General features: G+C 43.6%; 1 pseudogene across 1 annotated transcript; it reads left to right on the top strand.

Annotated features, from left to right (window-relative positions):
* The first annotated feature begins 1,102 nt into the window (after positions 1–1,102).
* On the top strand, positions 1,103–26,550 carry LOC311583968 (protein arginine N-methyltransferase 9-like; annotated as a pseudogene). The gene is made up of 11 exons: positions 1,103–1,275; positions 1,369–1,605; positions 2,865–3,032; positions 6,119–6,221; positions 7,634–7,740; positions 10,011–10,203; positions 11,266–11,449; positions 14,534–15,253; positions 20,217–20,370; positions 24,423–24,545; positions 24,818–26,550. The product of its transcript is annotated as a protein arginine N-methyltransferase 9-like (transcript).
* The last annotated feature ends 218 nt before the right edge of the window (positions 26,551–26,768 follow it).

Here is a 26,768-nt window from a genome sequence, read left to right as displayed (position 1 = left end):
TGAGTACCCACGTGTCAGCAGGCGTCTCAAGGGATCCCAGTCAGGCTTGCCACGTGAGCTCTTATGCACACCATCACAAGCCATAAGCATTGCCAAGGAATTACAGGAACCACAGCCAAAGGCCAGCATTGCTTTTGAGTTAGAAAGTTTTAAAGTAATGGGGAAAGAGCATTGTTCTGCCAGATTGGCAAGTTGTACTTTCAACTTTAAGGAATTTAATAAATGAATCTCATTTTATATATTCCTTCTAGCTGTTCTCATGCGTTGTTGTTTTCTCTCAAATCATTAATGTTATTAGTAATGAACCACAAAGTGTAAGTGACCACAGAATTTCTCTTAAATGTATCTGGAGTCTATTGGCTGTTGATAATCAACCTAGTAGTTTGTCTCCTACTCCCAAGGGCCCTTACTTGACTCAGGACCGGGCAGGGCCATGGCTCTGGGGAAGGAGTGTGTACAGTGTAGAGTTGTGACAAGGTAAAGGAACTGAGCAGCCATCGTCCTCCTTACACACTTTGGTTTAGCATGGTGAGGCTTGTTTACATTAACACCATGTATTTTCTACTATCATGTGTCCTGGGCAGTTCCAGCGTATAAACAAGATATCTCTGCCTTCAGGGTAACAAAGAAATAACATATACTGACCTTAATGTTTTCATTTTAAACTAAAACACGAGCACTTACAATTTAACATCGCACTGCCCTTTTGTTAGATGGTTCATTTGTCGTAACCACGTTCAGAATGAATCGTCTGATTAAGTTTCTTTAGAATGGATGGTGCCTAAAGTGAGAGGGAGAAGAATTCCATTTGTTCTGCTGTATTGACTGTGTGGCCCGTAAATTGCTGGTTTATGACAACAGCTGTGTATGGAACTTGATATTTGTAGAAATCTATGTCTCTGGTCAGGGAGTGGGTAAGTAGGCTGAGCAAAGTCCAGACCAGTTTGGAAGCTGCTGAGTCTGGTGGTGTGTGAGATGCACTCTGGTCGTGGGCAGTGCAGTCAGCCTACGATTAACTCTTAAACCGTGACAGGGAGTTCTTCATCACTTCTGAGAAGCAGCGCTCAGATGACTTGTAGTATTTCTTCTTTGTCTTATTTTTTTAATCTGCTCATATTCAGCTCAGTACAAGTCAATGCCTTGGACGCCTCCACTCCACCTAGGGGTGCCCTAAGACATCTGAGATGCACAGGCAGAAACTCAGAAAAGAAGTCAGGAGAGTGCCGTGCTCATGACCTGCAGAGGAGGTGGACTGCTGTGGGCTCGGGGGCAGCGGTGAGGATGCTCAGGCTGGGTTAGTGCACCAACAGGGGCGCCGCCGCCGTTGGTCACACGGAGGTGAACGTACTCTGTCTCTTCCTCATCTAGAATGGGCTTTCGAGATGAGGCAGCTGGGTATTTTCATAGAGCGGTGAAGCTAAACCCTGATTTCAGTGACGCCAAGGAGAACTTTTATCGCGTTGCAAACTGGTTGGTGGAACGTTGGCACTTCGTCATGCTTAACGACACCAGGAGGAATAGGATTTACAATGCAGCGATCCAGAAGGCGGTGGGCTCGGGGTCCACAAGTGTTTTGGATATTGGCACAGGAACTGGAATACTGAGGTTTGTTGTAATTATTACTTTTATTATATTTACATGAATTAAACAGGTTTGTTAGATACCAAAATTCTGACATTGAGCTGGGCATGGTGGCGCACGCCTTTAATCCCAGCACTCGGGAGGCAGAGGCAGGTGGATCGCTGTGAGTTTGAGGCCAGCCAAGGCTACACAGAGAGACCCTGTCTGGAAAAACAAACAAACAAACAAATTCTAACATTGGTTTGTAAAAATAGTAGTTGTTTCTCATGATATTGTTAGTGTTATTGATAGAACTGTTAATTTTATACTTTTTTTCTATGATTTTACTAATCAAAAGTTCAAACCAAAAAAAAAAAAAATTCAAGAAAACTAAGAGCAACTTGGGATTACTGAAATTCTGCATAATAAATTTTAGATTTTGTTTTGTTTTTTTCAAGACAAGGTTTCTCCATATAACCTTGGCTGTCCTGGACTCACTTTGTAGATCAGGCTGCCTTTGAACGAACTCACAGCGATCCACCTGCCTCTGCCTCCCCAGTGCTGGGATTAAAGGTGTGCTCCACCATGCTTGGCAAGTGATTTGTTTTGTTTTGGTTTTGGTTTTTCGAGACAGGGTTTCTCTGTGTAGCCTTGGCTGTCCTGGACTCACTATGTAGACCAGGCTGGCCTTGAACTCACAGAGATCTGCCTGCCTCTGCCTCCTATAGTGCTGACATTAAAGGCGTGCACCACCACGCCTGGCAAATGATTTGTTTTTAAACAAGTATATTAGTTCATTCTTTTTATTTATTGCTATTGTTATTATTATTATTTTGAGACAGAGTTTCTCAGTGTAGTCCTTGGAGCTTGCTGTGTAGACTAGGCTGGCCTGGGTATCACAGAGATATCCTCCTAAGATATGCTTCTGCCTCCCAAGTGGTGGGATTAAAGGCACATAACCACCATACTTGGCCTTATCTTACCTTTTAATTAGATTATTATTATTACTCTGTGTGTGCGTGTACATATATCACCTGCAAGCCTGCTTGCTCACCACAGTATGCGAAGTCAGAAGTTAACTAGTTTTCAGGAATCAGTTTTCTCCTCCCACTGTGGGCTGCAGGGATTGGACTGTGAGCGTCAGACTTGCATAGCAAATGCTTACCCATTGAGCCAACTCGCTAGCCTCAAGCTTTTTTAATGCAGAACAAATGATGGTTATATTAAAGAATGGAAAAATGTTTGAAGCATCATAATTTTATTAAAATTGGAAAAAGATATAATGGATTTTTCTTCTTTTACAGCATGTTTGCTAAAAAAGCTGGTGCACACTCAGTATATGCCTGTGAATTATCCAAGACCATGTATGAACTTGCGTGTGATGTAGTGGCTGCAAACAAGATGGAGACTGGGATAAAGCTCCTACACATGAAGTCACTCGATATAGAAATTCCAAAACACATTCCTGAAAGGTATGTTTATAATTCACCAAAACCATTAATATACCTTTCCAGCTTCTTGTGTTAACAACAGCACTAACAATATCCTTGTTTTGTGGAGATGTGGCTATCACCTAGCTTAAGAAAAATGCAGGTCTTTATAGTCACATGTGCTTTTTAAACAGTAATAAAGAACTCAAGAAAAATTGATAGTAACAAACCGTTCTTTAGCATGTCACTGTGAGATAGGGTTCTCTGTGTAGCCCTGGCTGTTCCAGAGCTCATTCTGTAGACCAGGCTGGCCAGGAACTCAGAGATCCTCTTGCCTCTGCCTCCCAAGTACTGGGTGGGACTAAAGGTATGCGCCAACACACCTGGCTAAACTCAGACGTCTTGTCCATAAAAGTAGACTGACTTCCTGTAGGTCAACAGTGTTAAATAACTGTGCTTACAATGTGAGCCATTCACCCTCAGCAGACATCATGTTTTCATTGGTGTCCTTGATTAAAATGAACATTTGGAAGTGCCAGTTGACAGAGTGCTTTGTCCTGTGTCCTGAAAACAATGAAAGCACCTTTATAGAAGCCATGTTTGTATCTGCAGTCTCACTGTGGGCAGGAGAGCAGTGGGTTCTCAGAACAAGAAGGCATTTAGAAAGTGTCTGCCTATCTTTTCAAGCACTTTCCCCTTTTTAAAATTAAAGATTTATTTATTATGTATACAGTATTCTGCCCAAATGTATGCCTGCACACCAGAAGTAGGCACCAGATCTCATTATAGATGGCTGTGGGCCACCATGTGGTTGCTGGGAATTGAACTCAGGACCTTTGGAAGAGCAGACAATGCTCTTAACCTCTGAGCCATCTCTCCAACCCCACTTTCCCTTTCCTAATGTAATACTTGTATAGCTGCCGATGCCGTCTGTCTTCTGTCTCACTTAAGTGTAGTTCATACGTGAAGAACTTTTTTGGTGTTCTGTTATTATTTGAACTCTGATTTTTAGATCTTCCAGTTTTAATAATGAGTGCATGGTATTTACCCTTCAGTGGTCTTTGTTGGTGAGGAGGTTTATCAGATCCTTATGCAGGTGTGTACTCATTTTATAAAAAAACAAAGTTGCCTTAGTTTACATGTTATAATAACAAAATATTAAAGGTCACAGAATTTAAACTACAGGCACATCATTTTCAGGCAGGCATTCTCCTGGCTGCAGTTGGCTACCTGCTCTTTTTGTCCTCATGTGACTTTGCCTCTGTTGGATTAGGACTTCATGTTGGTGACCTTATTGAACTAACGGCCTCCTAAGAGCTCTGTCTCCAAATACAGTGCTGTTAGGGTTAGGGCTTCAGCATATGATTTGGAGTAGCACGAATTAGAGGTTACTTTTTATTTTTTTGGTTTTTCAAGACAGGGTCTTTCTGTGTAGCCTTGGCTGTCCTGGACTCGCTTTGTAGACCAGGCTGGCCTCGAACTCACAGCAGTCCATCTGCCTCTGCCTCCCGAGTGCTGGGATTAAAGGCGTGCACCACCACGCCCGGCTCAGAGGTTACTTTAATTTGTAATTTTGTACTAGTTTGTACTAGTACTAGTACTAGTACAAATTTGTACTACAAATTTGTAAATTTGTAATAGACTGCTCTTGAAGCAAGCTGAAATAAGTGTTTCTACTTAGACTATTATTCATTCACTTTGACCATAAGCAGATTTCTGGACTAAGTTGTGAGACTAGACAATTTGAAATATTCTAAGGGCGTGTGGCCATAAATGCTGAATGTTTTCTGTGCATAGATATAATTGGGTCAGGGCACTATGGAGGACACGCAAGTCATCCTACCCTTCAGATACTTACAAGTCTGGAGAGGGGCATAAGGAATATTTATGAAATTTTGGTCTATCTTTAGACTACAAAGTGAACGGTGCTGACAGTGAAAGTGAAAAGAATTCAGAGAAGGAGCAAAGGGAGTGTCTTTGAGTTGTCTAGGCAGGATGAATGAATGAAAGCAGTGCTCTGGAGGAGGTGTTTGCAAAGACCTGACAAGTGGTAAGAGAGACGCGGGTACGTGCAGTGTCACAGAAGGTACTAAGAGAACTTTTGAGAGGGAAGGTTCTGGTCAGATTTAAAACTGGCCTGGCAGCGTGGCCAGTGGGTAAAGACATTTGCCAAGCCTGATGACCTGAGTTCAGTCCCTGCAACCACAAGGTAGAGGGAGAGTAGTGTCTGACACTGACATGTGCACTGTGGCACGCCTGTACGCACACAAATAGTGCACACACATATTCATACACAAAACAAACAATTTGTTCTTAAAGACACCTGAAAAGGAAGTTCATGCCGGGTGGTGGCTAGATCCAGGACTACCAGAGAGGCCCTGTCTGGAAAACAATGACCAAAACAACAAAAAGAAATAAGGATCATTGATGGTGGAGAATCTGTGGCTGTATTCCTTCCCTGGTTGGGTTCTGCTTTTTTTTTTTTTTTTTTTTTTTTAAAGAAGAAACTTTTAAAAATTAAAAAATGTTATGTACATTGGTGCTCTGCCTGCTTGCATATGTGCATATATGTAAGGGTGTCAGATCCCCTAGAGCTGGAGTTACAGACAGTTGTGAGCTGGTATGTGGGTGCTGGGATATGAGCCCGGGTCCTTTGGAAGAGCAGCCAGTGCTCTAACTACTGAGCCATCTCTCCAGTCCCTGGTTTTTGCTTTTTAATGCAGGGGTTCATGCTTCAAACCCACTATGTAGTCAAAGATGACTTTTAACTTCTGCCTGGTCAGTGTGCTTTCAGGTCCCAGGTTCTGGGTCTAGAGATAGAAACCACCATTCCAGGCTGGGAGAGAAACATTTTATAGAGTGAGAGTTAGATGCTCAGTGTTTAATGTGGGCACGACTTACCCTTAAGGACTTAGGCAGTGAACAGAGCCTGGGAAAGTAACCCTTCTCTGCCCAGAGCAAGGAAAAAGAGTTCATGATCAAGAGAGGCGGGAAAGATACTGAAATGTATTAGAACATTTTAGGTAGAGGTTTTCTATAACATATTTGCCCTTTTGTCTGAGCTTTGACAGTTTGTATAAACAGTATGTCAGTTTACTTACATGTATCCTTAAAACATCATTCTATAGAGTGTCCCTAGTTGTAACAGAAACTGTCGATGCAGGTGTATTTGGAGAAGGAATTGTGGAGAGTTTAATTCATGCGTGGGAGAATTTACTTCTTCAGCCAAAGGTAAGCAGCCTGCAAGCACTTAAACTCGAGCATGTAGTCATTATTCCAAGGGGCTCACTGAGTCCCGAGAGTGTGTGCAAGGTGCAAAAGATAAGAGAAAGCACTTGACAGCAGTGTAACACGATGTGCACTGCACACACCAGTCCAGTTCACAAGGGAAAGCACTTGGCAGCACTGCATGCACCACTACAGGAAGGAGGGACTCTGGATGAGCTTATGTGTGGAAGTGCTGACTAAATTCTTGACTATAGTTGTGGAAGAGGGATGTGCTTTGAATCTCCCAGCAGTCAATGCGTGGAATTTTGGCAAATCTCTAGGAAAAGGGTAGTAATGTTAGTTCAGTGGAGTTTTCAGGTACTCACTGAACTCAGGCTCCTAGACAGCACACTGAGCTCTCCTGTAGCCGTGTGTATATTGTAGTTAATTTACTGTATGTGTTAATGCACTGTGGTAAAATCCAGTGATTACAGAAGATGATATGTATGGGACATAGAAGAGTCGTTTATTTTTCAAGTTGACTTTTTTCCAGTTCTAGAGATGACCTTGGTGCCTTACACATGGCCAGTGCACTACTGCGGAGCTACATTTCATGCCTGGTTTTATTTTCTTTCTGTTTTTAAAGATTTAATTATTTTGGGGGCTGGAGAGATGGCTCAGTGGTTAAGAGCACTGTCTGCTCTTCCAAAGGACCTGAGTTCAATCCCTAGCACACACATGGCAGCTCACAGCTGTCTCTAACTCCAGCTCCAGGGGATCTGATACCTACATACCAATGCACATAAAATAAAACTAAAAAAACAAAACAAAACAAAATAACAACAACAACAAAAAACATTTAATTATCTTTACTTTTGTTTTATGTATTTGAGAGTTTTGCCTGCATGCATGTGTGTGGTTGCCTGTTGGGGATGTGTGTGTGAGACTCACATGTGTGCAGGGCTTGTGGAAGTCGGAAGAAGGCATCTCACCCTGTGGGACTGGAGTTAGAGAGGGTTATGAGCTGCTTGTGGGTGCTGGGAGTCGAACCTGGGTCCTTTGCAAGAGTAGCCAGTCCTCTTAACCTCTGATCCATCTCTTCAGTACTTTCCTTTTTGTTTTGCTTTTTGTTTTTTATTAAATCATATTTTAAATTGAACTAGCTTTATACTCCTTTCTTTTCTTTTTGTGCTTGTATTCTAAACATTAAATTACATTTATATTTATTTGGTTGGTTCGTGTTTTTTGTTTTTCATGACAGGGTTTCTCTGTGTAGCCTTGGTTGTCCTAGACACACACACACACACACACACACACAGACGCACACATACCAGTGAAAATACTTTTTAAAGGAAAAACTTTTTAGCCTGTATATAAACACACTTATGCACATACTTATTTGTACATGTAGTGATGTGACTTTATTATATTTTCAGACCAAAGGAGAAAATGGAAATTGTGGAAAGTATGGGAAAGTTATACCAGCAAGTGCTGTTATATTTGGGATGGCAGTAGAGTGTGCAGAGATACGAAGACATCACAGGTAAGTAAGTGGTTAGAGAGACACTAAGCCAGGCGGTGGTGACACACTGGGTGGGGAGGCGGGGCAGAGGCAGCCAGATCTCTTGCGTTTGAGGCATGGTTTACAGAGCAGGTTCCAGGACAGCCAGGGCTACACAGAAAAACTCTGTCTCGAAAATCCCTCCCACCCCGAGACCCCCAAAATAAGAACACTATTTCACAGCTTAGTGCATGCTTGTAATGCTTAGTCTTATTTATTTTAAGTAGAACTCTAGGATCAAAGCCAGCTTTATTTTCTTTTTTTTGGTTTTTCGAGACAGAGTCTCTCTGTGTAGCCTTGGCTGTCCTGGACTCACTTTGTAGACCAGGCTGGCCTCGAACTCACAGCGATCCGCCTGCCTCTGCCTCCCGAGTGCTGGGATTAAAGGCGTGCGCCACCACGCCCGGCCCCAAAGCCAGCTTTATTTTCATACAACTTGTGTGAGAAGTTGTGCAGAAAAAATTTAAGTTCAGATTGATTTTAATTGAAGTTCAAGTAAGGATTTCCAATGTGGGGCTGGAGAGAGGGCTCGGAGATTAAGAGCACTGGCTGCTCTTCCAAAGGTCCTGAGTGCAATTCCCAGTAACCACATGGTGGCTCATGACCACCTGTAATGAGATGTGATGCCCCTCTTCTGGTGTCCAGAACACTCTGTACATAATAAATAAATTAAAAAAAAAAAAAAAGGATTTCCAATGTGAAGATAAATTTTAGTATTGTTTTTTGTTGTTGTTGTTGTTTGTTTTTCTTTTTGTTTTTTGAGACAGGGTTTCTCTGTGTTAACCTTGGCTCTCCTGGACTTGCTTTGTAGACCAGGCTGGCCTCAAACTCACAGCGATCTGCCTGTCTCTACCTCTGGAGTGCTGGGATTAAAGGCGTGCGCCACCACGCCCAACTTAGTATTGTTTTTCTTGTTAACTTCATTAATGCAGTGATTGGGCAGATGCAATTTTAAATCATTCAGAGAACTCTCCTTCCTGTATAGAGACAACATAAAAATAGTGTTGCAAGTATTGATGAATAAAAGAAAAAAATAAAATGAACTAACCACCGGTAAATACCTACTTCTTGTCTTTGCTGTGAATTGTTCATTTATCTTTTTGTTTCATGTGACCGGGTGATAGTAAAAGTGTTTAGATGCTGGTAGGCGCAGGGTAGGCTCAGGCTACCCGCCAGACACATGGGCCTCAGGTGCCTAGTTGGTGAATGAGACCGCACTGGTTGGCTCTCAGCTCTACGTATATAAATGTCTCTGTGGTATTTTAATTGGTTAAAGAATACCAATAAATACAGTCGTGTGGGACAGGATTCTCTCCAACCCTTGCTGTTGACTGTCCTGTTTTCACCTCACTGCTTTATGATCGCTCACATTCATATTTTACTTGGCTATCCCTGTGGCGAAGCAGCTAGGTGTCTTCTCTGTCTTGTTTGTCTTCTGTTAACTTGCTGGAATCCAAAAGTACATTTTGAATATGAATCATTTGTTGACTACATGTTCTAAATATTTTCCTTGTATATCTTTTTTTTAAAAAGATTTATTTATTTATTAAGTATACCATGTTCTGCCTGCATGCCAGAAGAGGGCACCAGATCTTACTATAGATGGCTGGGAGCCACCATGTGGTTGCTGGGAATTGAACTCAGGACCTTTGGAAGAGCAGGCAGTGAGTGCTCTTAACCTCTGAGCCATCTCTCCAGCCCTCTTTGTGTACTTTTCAAATGTTTATTTCTGCATGTGTGTTTGTGTAAATGTGTGCCATGTGTATGTGGTATCTGTGGAGTCCCTAGGAGGGTGTTGCATCCCCTGTAGCTGGAGTTGTATGTGGTTGTGAGATGGCTGACATGTGTTGGAACAACTGAACTCAAGGCCTCTGCAACAACAGCAAGCATGCTTAACCACAGAGTTGTTAATTTTTTTTTTTTTTTTTTGAGACAGGGTTTCTTTGGGTAGCCTTGGCTGTACTGTATTTGCTTTAGAGACCAGGCTGGCCCTGAACTCAGAGATCTGCCTGCCTCTGCCTCCCTGAGTGCTGGGATAACAGTCATGTGCCACTGCACCTGGCTCAAACTTGTTAATTTGAATATAGACTTATTTTAATTTTTTTCTTCATGTGATTATGGATATAATTAAGAAATCTATGGCCATGGGATTTTATTTCATCTTTATGTTTATATTTTCTTGAGTATTAGATGATATTTGATAATTTACAAAATCTGTGTTATACCTTACCTTTTCTTTGAACTCTTACTAGGGTGGGTGCTAAGGACATTGCTGGTATCCATTTGCCAACAAATGTGAAATTTCAGAGCCCAGCCTATTCTTTGGTAGATACTGAAGAAACAGTTGAACCATACACCACTGAAAAGATGAGTCGGATTCCTGGAGGATATCTGCCTTTGACAGACTGCTTCCAGATTATAAAAGTTGATTTCAACAGTCTTCAGGTAAAAACAAGAAGTTTAATTTTAACCACCCCATCCCGTCTCTCCCCTCACCCCCCAATACTCACCGGTAAGAGTTTCTCTGTGTATCTTTGAACTCGCTCTGTAGACCAGGCTGGCCTCCAACTCCAAAATCCACCTGCCTCTGCCTCCCGAGTGCTGGGGTTAAAGGTGTGCACCACCATGCCTGGCTTTCTTTTTTAATGTACATGAGGCTCTACTTATGAAGAATGATAAGCAGCAAGTTAGAATTTCTTTGAAAGTATTCTTTTTCCATATCAGGGGAAAGCTCCCTGGGTTTGTTGGGAGTGAATGCTGTCCTGTGTGCTGTTGTGAGCACTCCCTGTGATGGCAGAAGGAAGGTGATGCGTGCGCTCTTAGCGTCAGATGCTTCGCCTTTCACTGGCCTTCTCTTGGCGTGGTCTGTAGCTGTTTTAAGTTCACTTTTTTGTGGATGCCGGGTAGACAAAGTGTTCCAGGAGTAATGGGAGTGCGGCTGTTAAGTACTTTATCACAGCTGGTTTTTATTTTAATAGTTTTCATTTGAAATTTTCCTTAATCCACATACACCGTATAAAAGCTTTTAGTTTAAAAAAATAATGTCTACCTGTTTAACACTTTTAAGGAGTTACAGAACAGACAGAAGACGCCCCAGTGTCACCTTTTAAAACGTTGCCTCCTTCCCCTGCATCTCTTGTTTTAAGTGTGTCATTCCGGGCTTGCTTTTCTTTCTGTAAGCATGCATGTACACATGTGTAGTTTCCAGAATAAAACAACGATGTTGCTTTGCTGCATGCATTTGTCATCTACCACTGTGTCACTGGTGGTTTTTTCTTATCAGTAGCGTGTGGATGTGTCTCCTGTCTGTTTAGTACACATGGTATTCTGTGATTCCCCAGCTGTGCAGGAAAGGACTGTGAGCTGCAGAGAGGAGCTGTGTGACACCGAGCGGGCTGCACAGTCAGTGTATAAAGCCTTCTCATTCTTTTTTATTATTTAAATTGTTTTGGCTCCTTACTAGTTTCCTAACCTCGGTTTTCTCATCCTTTTTACATTTCTTTTCAGGAGTTGAAAAGTCTTGCAACTAGAAAGCCGCAGCCTCTTGCTGTCCCCGCTGTTAAGGAAGGCGTGCGTGATGCCATTGTGGTTTGGTTTGTTCTCCAGCTTGATGACGAGCACAGTCTGTGCACAGGCCCCGCTGAGGAGACGTGCTGGGAGCAGGCTGTTTACCCAGTGCAGGCCCTTGCAGGTGAGCGTTGTCTCCTCAGGAAACATCTGCTCTTCCAGAGGACCAGGCTCAATTCTCTGCACACACTGCAGCTCTGCACCGCTATACCCATAGCCCCAGGGGTCCAATGGCATCTCCTAAAGTGCAAACGTATGCCGACAAAACATCGGTACATTTAAAAATGCATAAATAAATAAATCTCTAAAACATTTAAATCAAACTTCAACACCAAATCAAAGTTAGTTGCTTTTATCAAGTAAATGTTAGTGGCCAAAAAGAAAAAGCAATTACTTTGGAGATGAAGTTTTTAGCAAAAGAGGTATTACTTAAATATTTCAGAATTACAATTTTCTTTGTTCAAAAGTAAATTTAAATAGCGAACGTATAGTTTGGAAGAGAGATTAAAGCCAGCTGTGGTGTTGCGTGCAGCTAAGCACAGCACTGTCAAGGCATCAGGAGGTAGGCTAATCTCTGGGAATTCAAAGACAGCCTGGTTTATATAGCAAAAGCTAGACAGACCAGGCCTACATATTGAGACCCAGTCTCAAAAAATAATAAGAGAGATAAAATCATTCCTCTGGAAAGTGAGAGAGAGGACTTAAAAGTTCCTGGGGGTGAGATTGAGAGTACACATATGATAAAGATGTGGTGTTTGTGTGTATGAATTGTCACAAGTGTACATTAAAGTATTTATTAGAAACAAAAACTGCCTACAGTGTCACATACCTTTAATCCCAGCACTCTGAAAGCAGTTTGGGGGCCAACCAAGGTTACATAGTGAATTAAATTACTCCATGCTTCTCAGTTACAACTCTCATTACTCATTTGATAGTTTCAATTATTAGTTATCAGTAGACAAAAGAAATGCTGCTTTTAAAAAAAAGTAAAAATGATGGGCTAGAGAGATACCTCAGTGGTTAAGAGCACTGGCTGCTCTTCCAAAGATCTTGAATTCAATTCTCAGCAACCACATGGTGGCTCAACCCTCTATACTGGCATCTGATGCCCTCTTCTGGCATCGAGTAAACATGCATACACATAGACACTCATATACATTAAATAAATAAATAAATCTTTTTAAACAATGTAAAAATGAAACACTTCACTTGCTCAGAAGCAATGCTAATCCTCTCACTATTGTTCTAATTTTATTTTATTTTATTTTTTTAAAGTATTTTTTGTTTATTTATTATGTATACTGTGCACATCAGATCACATTACAGATGGTTGTGAGCCACCATGTGGTTGCTGGGAATTGAACTCAGGACCTCTGGAAGAACAGTCAGTGCTCATAACCGCTGAGCCATCTCTCCAGCCCTATTGTTCTAATTTTAGTACAACTCCTTCTGAAGTGAGCACTGCTGCTTTTTTTAAAAAGGGGTTAGAAAAGTATTAAATGCATGAGTACTTAGCCATAGGGACCCTGATGACGCTGTAGAGCCCAGGTCATAAGAACGTGTGTAGCAGGGCTGGAGAGATGGCGCAGTGGGTAGATGCGCTTGCTTGCTGCCACTGTGTGCATTTAAAATGGTCTCCCTGAGAACGCTTCAGAGACATTAAATCAGTATAAGAAAACAAAAATGATGAACAAAGATTTTCAAACGTGGCTTGCTGAGAGCGAAGCTTTTTTCCCTGTGTATCTTCTCATTCCTACAAGACTGTAAGGGTACACTGCATCAGCCTGTTCTCAGGCATGGCCCAGTAAGAGCTCTGAGACCTTACAGCAAGGCCAGCAGAGTCAGTCACAACAGGGCCAGAGCTTCAGGTCAGCGTACAGGCCTCGGCAGATCAGATCAGGGACTACACAGACATCTATTTCCTTTGTGTGTGCCTGTCTTGTGTGATGTGTGAGATGTTTCTTGGAGGAACGTACATCCCGTGGCATGCGTGTGGTCGGGGGACAACTATCCCTTATTTTCTTTACTTGGTTTCTAGGGACTGAGCTCAGTTAGGGTTATGAAGCAAACTTTGTGGCCTCAAGCGATCTGCCTGCCTCAGCTTCCCACTGTTTGGTAGTACAGCCATGTACCACCACACTTAGGTATAGATTGTATTTTTATCTGGTCCTAGAACCAATAGGAATATGACAATTACACACAGGGACTCTGGAGAGGAGCACAGTATAGTCCTTGCTGCAGGGCATACGCTTCCCTGAACCTGTGATGTCCCTAAACAAGCAGGTTTCCATATGCTTAAGGAATATTAGATACTATTGTGTTGTGCTTTTGTTCTTTTGGAAATTACCTTCAGAGAAAAGAGTGTCTGTTTAAGCTACAATGAGGCTTGCTCCCTGAATTTCATCTGCCTTTGCATCTAGACAAAGGCTCTTTTTATCCCCACATCTTCCTTAGTTTGGCAGCATATCTACTGATTGTAATAAAAACAAAGTCAACATGAAGTTTTGTGGTATGTCTGTAATTCCAACACTTGCGGGGTAGAGGAAGGAGAATCAGCAGTGCAGCCCAGTTGCAGCAAGAGACCTCAGCGTTCTGGAGATGCCAGTACCGTGGGAATAACTGCCAAGACCAGCAGCAGCTGTGGAGTGGACCGGGACTCAGCTTAAATTGACTAGGGATCAGTTGTGCCGGCTAGTTTTGTGTCAGCTTGACAGAAGCTAAAGTCATCTGAAAGGAAACTTCTTAATTAGAAACTGCCTCCATAAGATGGGGCTGTGGGCCAGCCCGTAGAGCATTTTCATAATTAGTAATTGATGGGGGAGGGCCCAGCCTACTGTGGGTGGTGCCATCCCTTGGGCTGGTGGTTCTGGGTTCTGCAAGAAAGTAGTTAAGCTGGCTGGTGGTGGTGCACGGTTGGGAGGCAGAGACAGGCGGGTCTACAGAGCTAGTTCAGGATAGCCAGGCCTACACAAGGAAACCCAGTCTCCAAGGTTGCTTGAGGAAGCCAGGAGGAGCCAGCCAGTAAGCAGCACCCGTCCATAGCTCCTGCTTCAGGTTCCTGCCCTCACTTCCTTTAATGATGGACTATGATGTGAAAGTGTAAACCAAATAAACCCTTTCCTCCCCAGCTTGCTTTTGACTAAGACAATCAGTTATATATACATATATATTTTTTTCTTTTTCTCTCAGTCCTTTTCTACTAATAAAGACTACTGGATAAAGCCTGGGGACAGTGTGACAATGGAAGCATCTTGTCAAGATTGTTACCTAAGAATCCAGAGTATCAGCATCTTGCGTCTGGAGCATGAAATGGAAGTTATGAAGAGTTTTACCAAGAGTAAAGACCTGTTCTCTCTAGGAAATGAGGCGGAGCTCTGCAGCGCCCTGTGGCTAACCTTCAGACCAGTAGACCAGACGCTCTGGAGCAGGCCTGTGTGTTAGAGCCCACAGAGATTGCTTTGCTTAACAACATCCCATATCACGAGGGCTTCAAGACGGCGATGAGGAAGGTGTTGTCTTCACTGGCTCCAGAACAGCCGTGCCAGCCCATGGATACTCACTGTCAGGATATTGAGATGAACTCTGGGAGTGGACAGAGTGACAGTGTGCCGAGCACCTCTGACCCCTTCTACGTGTTGGACGTGTCTGAAGGCTTCTCTCTTTTGCCCATCCTTGCTGGAACACTCGGTCAGGTTAAGCCCTACAGTTCTGTGGAGAAAGACCAGCATTGTCTCGCTTTGGACCTCATATCTGAAGCCAATCACTTCCCTAAGGACACACTTGAGTTTTGGCTGAGACACATAGAGGATGAAGCTGCTGTGTTGCAAAGGCCCAAATCAGACAAATTGTGGAGCATAATTATATTAGATGTCATTGAGCCGTCTGGACTCATTCAGCAGGAAATAATGGAAAAAGCGGCAATATCCAGGTAAAACAAAAAACATAAACTTCACCAGGGTTTGTTGTTGTTGCTGTTTTGTTTTTAATTTTTGTGCACAATAGGGGTGAGCTGATATCTTACTATCTAACCGTACCTGACAGCAGAGTTTATTCTGATGATGGCATCTAGGCAGGTTTGGGGTAGAGGCTGGAGGTTGCCAGGATAGCCTGGTTGACAACTTAGACCTTTCCTCTACTAAAACTCAGTTAATCACCAATAAGTAAATGAATCTTCACAAAAGCTGTGAATGAGAAGTTCACAAGCTTTCCAGAGCGGGCGAGCACGTCAAACCGTGGGAGAGTAACGTGCCTCAAGACTGCAAGGAGCTCTGAGTGTCCTCTCAGAAAGAGTTGTTTCTTCCTCTGATCCACCGTTTGCCACAGTATTCCTGGTGACAGCTCTACAGGGATTTACCCCACACAGCAGCCAGTTCTTAAATTCAGTGTGGTTCTGCAAGGTACAGGCCAAACCTAGAGGGCGTCACGGACGTCAAAAGTCAGGTGCACAGTGTAGGGTGTCGTCTCTACTTCTAAACCACCAGTACAAGTTGAAGGTTCCCTTCAGTTTGTAAAACCCCTTCAGATTTGGTTGGGTTTGTATAGCAGCTCACAGGACCTAGGAAAGTGCCTGGCGTAGATGAACCTATAGAGGGTGCCGACGAGGAGCCGAAGGAGTGCTGCGTGGGAGTGTGCAGAGTGTCGGTGTCTGCCCGGACACGCTGAGCTGCACAGGAGCCCTCAACTCTGTCCCTTTGGAGTGGCATGGCTTCATTCTGTATGGGCAGCACTGGGTGTTAGTGATAATTTAACCTGGCGTTGAGACCAGGCAGGGGAAGAGGACAAAGGCCCAACCCCCTAGTCACTTGTTCTTTCTGGAGAACAAACCTGAGCCTCTGGTAGTCCCTAGCCCCTGGAATGGCCTTGATATACAGAAGATATTCTTAGCATTTCCTTGACTCTGAGAAGCCTCCTCTTTTAAGAGTTTTGTGCTAAAACCAACAAAACAGCAGAAAGCCAAGATACAGATCAAACACAATGTTAGTATAAGTCATGATCGCCCTATGTGTCTTCTGTTTGGCCGTTTCTGAGTGAGTGAGTTTGTCTTTAAAAATTTTTTTTAGATTTATGTATTTTATTTAATTTATTTATTTATTTATTTATTTTAAAGGTTTATTTATTTATTATGTATACAATTCGCACCAGATCACATTATAGATGGTTGTGAGCCACCATGTGGTTGCTGGGAATTGAACTCATGTCCTTTGGAAGAGCAGTCAGTGCTCTTAACCGCTGAGCCATCTCTCTAGCCCCCGATTTATGTATTTTAAATGTCTTGGGTTTGTATGTGGACCACATGCATGCCTAATGCTTGGAGAGATCAGAAGAGGACATGGGGTCCCCTGGAGCTGGAGTTACAGATGGTTGTGAACCACCATGTGGGTGCTGGGAATTGAATTCGGGTCCTCTGCAAGAGCAGCAAATGCTCCTAACAGCTGAGCTCTGTCTCCAGCATCCCATTTCTGCGTGCTGGCCTTTGTAGTGAGCCAGTACATAGAGGTAATGTGTTTTCCTTAGTTCTGTGAGCCACCTTAGCAGATTATCAGAAACTTCCCTCAGAGAGGGAGTTGTGCGAATACCGCATGTGTATTAGTGACGGTTGCACTGTTCCAGACACCTGGGCTTTAGTGGCGGCATCTGAAGTGGGCCACTCACACGGCACTGAAGTCTTTAACTGTGTGACATGGGTACATCGTGTTAGAAGTGACTGGAATCATAAGGTACTCTGCTGATTTGGAGAACTAATTAGTTGGCTGTGTTTGGGAGAAATCCTCTTTCCAGTTTGGTGTGAGAAGTTTTAATAAATAAGGGAAAGCGCTTCTTAAGGTAAAAGTCAAGTTCGGCGGTGGTAAGCTGCTCTGCTATCCACACACTACAAAGAGAAACCTAGTATGATGTCAGTGCCTGCTAAATGGCCCGTTTCATAACAGTCAAAACCCAAGTTAGAGTGCACTGTTTGTTTTTTTTTTTAATTAATTAATTTATGTATTATACAGTATTCTGCCTGCTTGTGTGCCTGCAGGCCAGAAGAGGGCACCAGATCTCATTATAGATGGTTGTGAGCCACCATGTGGTTGCTGGGAATTGAACTCAGGATCTTTGGAAGAAGAGCCAGTGCTCTTAACCTCTGAGCCATCTCTCCAGCCCAGAGTGCATTGTTACCATTCTTAGAACTTTTTTTGACCTTCCAAATTTGGAAAATTAAAAAAAAAAAAAAGGCAAATTGGCAGAAATTTAACAAGTAAATTAACAAGGGCAATTTCATAATAGCTCACAAGCTAATAGGAAGGGCTTTGTTGAGAGCCATGCCTCTTTAAGAGGTGAGTAACTGAGGGTGACTACAGACTCTCCCTCGAACTCAAACAAGTTGTCCAGAAGAGTGTAGGATGAGCATAGGGCCAGCAGGTCCCAGATGCCTCCTAGATGTAGAGTGCCAGACTACACTCTGTAAGGGTGTCAGTGTACACAGTGTAAGGGTAAGTCATGACCCTGAACCAGGCTACGTCCTCTCTACTCAACGATTAAGCCTGGAGTCAGCCCTGTGTACGTGGTTCCACCTGGGAATGGGTGCTTCCATCACTCGTCCTTGCTATTCTGTTTCTAATAGCACGTGCTGAGTGTCTTCCTCATTTGCACCTTCCTCTGCTGTGAAGGCTCTGTAGATAAACACAAAGTGTGCTCATCTGGTTAATCTAGCTCTTGAGCTTGGCTTGAGCGCTGCGCCCCTGCCCCTCCGTGAGTGCCAGCTCTGCAGGCAGGCTGCTGCTGTACCTGTGTGCTGCACACTAAGCTCTGCACCTCCATTTGGACTGCAAGGACTTTATCCACTCACTTGTCTTCACGGCCCCTAAGTCTTAACAATCTGTTTAGGGAAGTTACATAGGAAAAATTTAAACACGCATATAATCTTTCAGATATGTACAGACTGGTCAGATGGCTAGTCTGCAGTTTTTAAAAAGTAGATCCTTATGTCTTTAACTTGGGTATAAAATTTACTGTGAGAGATGCTCGAGATGGTACATTGCCCACCTTTCTGTAGTCCCTGCTCTGGAAGTTTAATTAAAAGATATTCCAAAAAACTCAGTAAGAACAAGGTTTGATGTTTGAAAATGTGACAGATAAGGAATGGTTTCACTTGGTCTTAGAAACCTTACTCTTCTGTTTCTTGTAGAGCGATTTAAATTGTAAACATGACTGCTCTGGCAAGAGATCACATCCAAAGACTTTTTAGGTCTGTGTGATCTGGCTGGAATAAAGACACGCCTTTAATCCCTGGAGACAGAGGCAAGCAGATCTCTGAGTTCAAGGCCAGCCTGGTATAGAGCAAGTTTTGGCTAGAGAAAAACTTAGGTCCAGGCATGGTGGAACGCACCTTTAATCCCAGAACTCAAGAGAGAGAGGCATGCAGATCTGAGTTCTAGTCAGTGCTGTTCAGGTTGTTCGGTTGCGTCAGTCAATTGAGAAGCAGTGCAGTGGAGTTTGTGGCAGTTCAGTTTGTGGAATTCAGTGGTGGTTTTTACCGGGAGAGTTTTACAGAGAGAGGTTGAAGACACAGGTGAAGACAGAATGAGCCAGAGAATGAGAAGAAGCCAGAAGATTAGAAAAAGATTGCTAGAGTTAGTTTGAGGCCAAGCAGAGCAATTCAGTGAGAAACAGAGAAGCTAGGTTGAATCAGTCAGCTGTGAGAGGAGTTTGAGCCAGAACAGCTGAGTTGAGCCAGCCAGCCAGAGTTCAGAAAGAACTAGAAAGGGTGAGCTTATTCAGCACTAAGTCTCAGAGGATGAAAACATTCTAGACCTAGATAGGATTGTGTGGAGGTGAGACGCTTCCAGCTCTAGGCCGTGGTTAGCAGACAGAGGCAGTAAGCCTGAGACAACAATTATAACTAGGAGAATAAACGTTATATAACAATTTCTGCTTCCTTTTATGGCTCAGGTATGAAAAACAATACCCATGGTAGTTTTAGTGCCCTTAACTTAAGCCTCCGAATTCTTGGTACAGGAACACCTGGTACCCACATGCATGGAATGCCAGCGTCCCACCAGGCACTTAATTTCTGCTCATAATTCTCTTTCTAGGTACAGCCTACTTAAGATACTTTCTAATAACCATATACAGAGTTGTTAATACCATTTTGTGGGACTCAGGGGAGAATGAAGATGAATGTGCAGTTGCACGAGAAAGGGTTTTGTTAACCTTTGTCTTGCTTTGCTTCCTAGAATATTTCAGTTTGCGTATATATTTGCATTTGGAAGGTTTAATCCTTCATAGTGAATCATTTCAGACTTCCAGAGAAGTTACAGAATAGTTCAGAGAACTGACCAAATGCTTTGCACCCTCATATACTAAACCATTCATAGTGGTGATGGTGTAAGTCTATCCTGTTAGCCGTCCAACTTTCACCTTGCCTGAACTGCTTAGGACCATCAGTGTTGCAGCTCCTTACACATAATGATCACTGGTGGAGGAAGCTTGTCTACACATGAGGTTTATTACTATTTCATATGCATCTTACACAGTCTTAAAGTAGCTGTACAGGATTTTTAGTGCATTCATATTTTTATGGAAACCTATTCATGAAGTCATATATAGAATTTTCCATGTATTGTATAACTGTTCAAAAAGTACTGGATTTTGGAATATTTGGATCTTTATGTAGGGAGGGTTCACTGTTAATGATTGCAGCCTATAACTAAAAATTTACCTTAGTCTGGCTCCTGAGTTAACAGTCCAAATTTGACTTCTTAGGCAACTATTTCTTGTGATTTAAAATTTGAGCTATTAGCCAATAATGACTACATATCATTTACACTTCACTAATTCATGATGCTTGCTTATTTATAGCTATAAAACAGGGAATTAAAAGGCTTTTAAAGACATTTGCCCTTCTTCAGGTGTTTACTGCAATCTGGAGGCAAGATCTTCCCCCAGTACGTGCTGATGTTTGGGATGCTGCTGGAGTCCCAGACACTGGTAGAAGAGAGTGCTGTCCAAGGAACAGAACACACTCTTGGGTTAAACATAGCACCTTTTATTAACCAGTTTCAGGTAAGTGTCAGAGAGCTGGTCAGCCAAGATGTCACTGTCTCCCTCCGTCCTTGAGGTTTTACTTAGTGATTGGTTTTAGCTGGGTTAGAAAGGCAGCCGGTCTCCTGGAGTAAAGGACCACATCACAGATGAAAATCAACCTGAGGGTTAGAATAACCAAGGACTTTGTCACGAATGCAGACTAAAGTTTATAGACTTTCCTCTGAATCCCTGTTCCAGATTGAAAATAAAACCGGAGCTCTTAGACTTTGAGAAAGGGCTGTACTTGTGTAACAAAGAAGCCCCCAGAAGCCTGTGTCCTAAGCTTGCGTTTCTGTAGTGAGACCTCAGGTGACTAAGGATTGGCCTGGGCAGCTGAAGCCCAGGTCTAGGCCGTCTGTCTGTAGGCAGCAGGGACATGTGGAGCTCAAGACAGGGAGGCGGGTTTCAGGTTAAGAAACAAGGAGTTAGGATTTAGAGAGAGAGTGGAAATGTCCCAGGTGCTAGGAACGACGAGCACACCCGTGCGTGAGTTTAACGTGTGTCTAGACAGAGTGCCAGGGAAGCCACGTGTGGCTGAAGATGGGGTGGAGCGGATACGACCATACAAGCCAAAGCAGAATTCTGAAAAGCGGGATACTGAGTAGCAGTTGAAATGATGCCTGAAGGTATAATTAGTAAGCTCTTAGGATGCTGGTAGGAGTTCTGTGACAGAGCCAACTGAGGAATAAATTGATTAACTGCTTTTGGAGGCGGTTGGCTAACCAGGGTTTTAGTTAGCTGAATATCTCTCTTGTGAAGACTTAATAAAGAGAGCATATTTATCACAAGATTGAGATGCTTAAGCTGTGTCTGTTCATGTTTCCAAAAGGCCACCAGCTATCTTTCCAGTGTAATTTTTTTTGTTTTGTTTTGTTTTTCGAGACAGGGTGTCTCTGTGTATCCTTGGCTGTCCTAGACTCGCTTTGTAGACCAGGCTGGCCTCGAACTCACAGCGATCCGCCTGCCTCTGCCTCCTGAGTGCTGGGATTAAAGGCGTGCGCCACCACTGCCCGGCTTCTAGTGTAACTTTTAAGAGAATGACTTAGTTTGGTTTATGCATGTGTGTTTTGTGTGTGCGTTGCTCACAGAGTCTAGAAGAGGATATCAGGTGTGGAGCTAGAGTGGCAGGTGGTTGTGACCCTGCATGGGTGCTGGGAACTGAGCCCAGGCCTCTGGCAGAGCAGCGAGCACTCTTGGCTGCTGGGTGTCTCTCCATCCCCTGCCTGTCTTGCTCTTTCATTCCCACTTGGTCCTGGCTCCGGCAGTTCTTCAGTGTGAGCAGAGTCTCCCCGGGCCATGCTGCCCTTTCACTGTACTGCCTGTTTCATGGCCACTCTGTCCTTAACAGCGTAGAGCCTTATAGTCTGTCTGTTTTCATATAATTGAAGGATTACCCTCCGTCCCCCGTTGTTCTTGGGTGATCCTGTCCTGGCTAAGCCCCACCCTCTGTGTTTCTATGTAACACCCTACAGATGACCCTTAATGCCGTGCTCTCACTTTAGTTGATGGCTGCTTATCTAAAGAGACCCCGTAACCTTTCTTGGCAGTTTTATATTTTATAGTCTTTTTATTCTTTGCCTTAGGTATTGTCTCCTCTCTTACAATGGTAAACTACTTGATAAGTGTGTGAACCAATGAAACAAAAGCAGAAGTTGTTAAAAGAATATAGTTCATTAAAAATCATTTAACAAGTGTTTATTGAACACCTACTACACAAACTGTTTGTTTGGAGATAGGGTCTGATGTAGCCCAGAGGGCTTCAGTATGTAGCCAGGGAGAACCTTGACCTCCTGATCCCCCTGTTTCCATCTTCCCAGGTCTAGAATTAGAGACATTCCCAAGTTAGGTGTATGTATTAGTTACTAGTTGCTACAACAAAATACCTGAAAAAGGAATCTTAAAGTTTGAGGAACACAGTCCACCATGGCAGAAAATTTCTACCTCTAAGAGCAATTGAAGAAGACACCCACTATCTACCTCTGATCTCCATGTTTATACTTGTGTAACTTGTGTGTACATGTGTGCCAGAGTATGCACATGCAGAACTTCATGGAGCTATGGCTGCAGGTCCAGGCAGTCAGACTACGGTGCCTTTCCCAGTACCAGTTAACCCCAGTGCAGGCATGGCTAGAAGGAAGCCTGAGCCCCCATGGGTGCTGCAAGTCAAGTAAACAGGCAGCCTGAAATCCTTCCCTATGCTACACTCCCTCCAGGGAGAGTGAGTCATGCTTCCTTAAACGACAGGCCTACTGCCCCATGTATGCAGCATGCCACCTTTGATTGGGTCAGGAATATCTCCCTCACAGGAGGCTTGAACCAGAATTGCTGTCTCCATGTACGTTGTTGCCATCTCTGTGTGAAACAGGTATCCCAGTATAAACCAAGGGTGCATGATGGGAGCAGGGTCTCTCTATGGACAGGGAGTAGGAGCATGGCCAGCGTGGTCAGCCTTCAGCAGGTTGGCAGCCAACCCGGACATTAGGTTAACTCTGGCCATTGACATAGACAGCCAGGCAGGGAGGTCCCAAGAGAGAATACACATCCATGCAAAACACTTTTATAGCCAATGAGAAGACCACTTAAAACTGTGTGAGCCCAACAGCGAAGTTTGCGGAAATTAATGCTCTTAACAGAGATGGCAGTGGGCAGCACCGATTGGCCTGCTATGAGTAGGAACCTGTAGTCTCTGACTACGAGGGGGGTTGGTAGACTGATTCAGGTCACCAAGGAACAGCAACAACAACAAAAATGGTGGGAGCCCATGGGCACATCAGTTATTGTCAGCTCCTTGAAAAAGCCGTATGGGGTTGGGGATTTAGCTCAGTGGTGCGCAAGGCCCTGGGTTCGGTCCTCAGCTCTGGAAAAAAAAAAGAAAGAAAGAAAAAGCCGAATGTCCATCGTCTCTGCTTTCGAGTGCAAGATTAAACGGGAGAAGGCCCTTCACCAGCCATCTTCTCATCTTCTGAGTCCAAAGAGTCCCTGTCCAGCACCTCTCCTTGCTCGTCTTCAGGCTCAGGGCCTCCACAGGGACTATAGACTTCTTAGTCAACCAGCTGTGCCGTGGCAGAAAGGGGCAAGACCTTCAACTCCAGCATCCCCGCTCTACAGTCAGGTTTATAAGGCGGAGTTTTATAGATTGGATGTAGAATGTAAGAGAGGACCAGGAAGGACACTTATCATTTGTTGGTGTGCTCAGCTGTGCTGTGTAGGTGTCAGGAGGGGTTGTTGAGCAGCTGGATAAGGCTCGAAGCTCTAGGCTGAGCATGTGAATTGGGCAGTCAGTATCATGTAGACAGCATTTAAAACCACAGGCAGACGGAACGGTAGGGGTGTGCAGAAAATGGCTTGAGACCTGAGTTCAGAGAACTTGAAAGGCTATGAGCTCTAGATTGATGGTGACAGGCCAGGCCAGGAGGTTTGGCTGAGAAACAAAAGTGGGAACAGTCTGTAAGGTGTGAGTAGATCTGTAGATCTGTCTGTAAGAGGATTCCTGTCCCAGGCATTGAGAAGTGGCAATGGAGGGTTCTCAGTTACCAGCGTAAACAGGAGCAGATGGCACAGTGAGGAAGAGGGAGTGAATACCTAGGAAAGCTGGCCCTGTCTGTGTCCAGTCTCACCATGAAGATAGAACCCAGAAGGAGAGCATCTTCTAAGCAGCCCTGTCGTTTTATTTTAAATGAGAGTGTGTGCCACCGTGTCCGGCTGAGTTTGGTGCCTCTGATGAAGCACAGTAGTACTTACTGTTAGACTGTCTGCTTGCTAGCTCACACATTCTAGGTACAAATGGTTTTGGAATTGTTCGGCCACTTAAAAGTTGATGTGTTTTCATCCAAGAGAAAGGCCTGTAGGTAAGAACCCAGTGCACGAGCTAGTTCATTCCTCCTGAAAACCTGGCCATGAAGCTTCATGCCTTAGGTTGATGCATAAAGTAAACGATAAAAAGTTTTGTCATAAGGAGCTAATTATAAGTCGAGTACAGAGGGAACCCTCACTGTGAAAACAATAAAAGCGAATGTTCCCTCTTTTTTCAGGTGCCTATTCGTGTGTGTTTGGATTTATCTTCGTTGCCATGTACCCCTTTAAGCCAGCCAGTGGAGCTCCTTAGATTAGACCTGATGACTCCATATTTGAACACTTCCAGGAGAGAAGTAAAAGTAAGGACAGCTACAGGGGGGTCACTCTTCCCATGCAAAACATGGAGCTGAAATGACGGGCACTATACTTACACGGTCTGTCATTTCCTTTGAGGATTTAAATCTGAATTTCTAGACAACATACAAAAATAGGTTAGATAAACATTAGAGTCTACAACTAGTTACTAAATTTGAATGCATGGTTAAATGTATTTCTAGTTCCTGTGTTCAAATTGATTCAAAAGAGAAGACTTACTTTCCTGGATGAAATGTTCAAAATTCACTTTCTGCAGGTCCGTGCTTGTAGGTCTGGACGAGTAACTGCTGTTCCGTTTTGGTTTCATTTGTGCCTTGATGATGATGTCAGGCTGGACACCTCAGGCGAAGCCTCCCACTGGAAGCAAGCTGCGGTGGTTCTGGATAATCCCATCCAAGTGCAAGCGGGGGAGGAACTTGTTCTCAGTGTTGAGCATCACAAAAGCAACGTCAGTATCACAGTGAAGCAGTGAGACTCCAGTCATGAAATGGATGTACAAGCTCCTCGAATGGTCCAGCATGTCTAAGGGTGGCCTTAATAAAGCACTCGGTAAAGGGCTTAAAGTGGATCGTTATTCTAAAGTGTAGGCTTTGCCCTCTGGAAAAGGATACGTCTTTGGTTTCTTCAGATTAAGAAGCCATTTTGTTGGACTTCATAGGGATTTAAAAGATGTCTGCCTTCTTGCCGTGTCAGTTAAGGCTTAGAGATCTTATCTTACAGTGGGGCAACATCTAGGCTTCCAGTGCAGACTGACAGCAGTGGCTGTGAGCCAGGCCTTGCTTCTGTTAGATATTAAAGAGCAAAGGGCTTCGGAAGAAATGTCCGCCATAGGCATTTTTCCCTTCTCTACTTGGGCAAGAAGATTAAACGCTGGTGGCAAACAAACACTTAAAAATGCTAACGCAGAATTTCTCTAAGTTTTGATTTGAGTGCTCTGTTGCAAAGCTCTGTGACTCCATGGGATCCCATCTTTAATTGCTGGTGTTACTTTCTGAGCAGCCCGAGGGCTCCTCAGGGACTCCTCGTCTGTGTCTGCATCTCGAACTGCTTCCCCTGCTTTTGATTTTTGCTGAGTGTTTTGATCCTGTTCCTCTCTGTCTCCGCTCTCTTTCTGTCCTGCTTTCCTCTCCCTTCTCTCCTCTCCTCTTTCCTCTCTTTTCTCCTCTCTCTCCTTTCCTTTCTCTCTTTCTTTGTTCCCTCCTTCCTTCATTTTTTCTTTTCTTTGGACAGGGACCTATATACCCCAGGCTAGTCTCAAATTAGCTGTGTATCTGAAGGTGACCTTTCCTTTCTGCATCTCCTATCTATTTCCTAAATGCTGAGGGTACAGGTGTGTTCCACCATACCTGCTTTATGCGCTGCTAGGGACCAAGCTCAGTGCTGTGGGCATGCTGCGCCCCATCTCTTGTTCATCCTCGCAGAGAGCCATCTCAGCGTCACTGAGTCGTCCTATTTCATTAAGTTACTTCTTTCCAACCACTACTTTTGGGTTTGGTTTGTTCTTATTCCTTCAAGACTTAGGGTGTACTGTTATTTATTTGAGATCCTCTGTTGTTTTTAATACGGGCATGTTTAGCAACAACTTTACTCTTACAAATGCTTTTGTTAGCTGGGCAGTGGTGGCACATACCTTTAATCCCAACACTCGGGAGACAGAGGCAGGCAGATCTCTATGAGCCCGAAGCCGTCTTAGTCTACAGAGTGAATTCCAGGCCCACCAGGGCTACACAGAGAAACCCTGTCTTGAAAAACCAACCGCCCCCCAAAAAGAAATGGCTTTTGTTATGTCTCATTGGTATTAGTATGTTCTGTCTTCGTTTGCTTTGATTTTACCAATCTTTTGTTGTCTTCTTGATTTCTTCACTGACTGTGTGTTATTAGTGGTATGTTGCTGAATTCCCACAAGTATGGATGCTCTGTAGTCTGCCCTTGCTGTTGATTTTCAGCTTTTAGCATTGTGATCAAAATAAAATAAGTTATTTAAATTTCCCTATGTTTGTCAAGGTTTTCTGTGCTATTATATGACCTATTATGGCCTGTTTTAGAGTCAGTTCTACAGGTTTCTGAGAATGTCTATTCTGAAGTGTTTTGATGGACTGTTCTTGTAGGTTTCTGGGAGGTCTATTGATGTTTGATGTCATTTAGCGCAAGTGTTTATATTTGCCAAGATGGCCTGTCTGTTGGTGAGAATGGATAGTGAAGTCACC

Source organism: Acomys minous (assembly GCF_964271855.1).
Source record: "Acomys minous genome assembly, contig: SUPER_14_unloc_2, whole genome shotgun sequence".
Classification (NCBI taxonomy): Eukaryota; Metazoa; Chordata; class Mammalia; order Rodentia; family Muridae; genus Acomys; species Acomys minous.
This window is presented reverse-complemented; position numbering and strand designations above follow the sequence as displayed.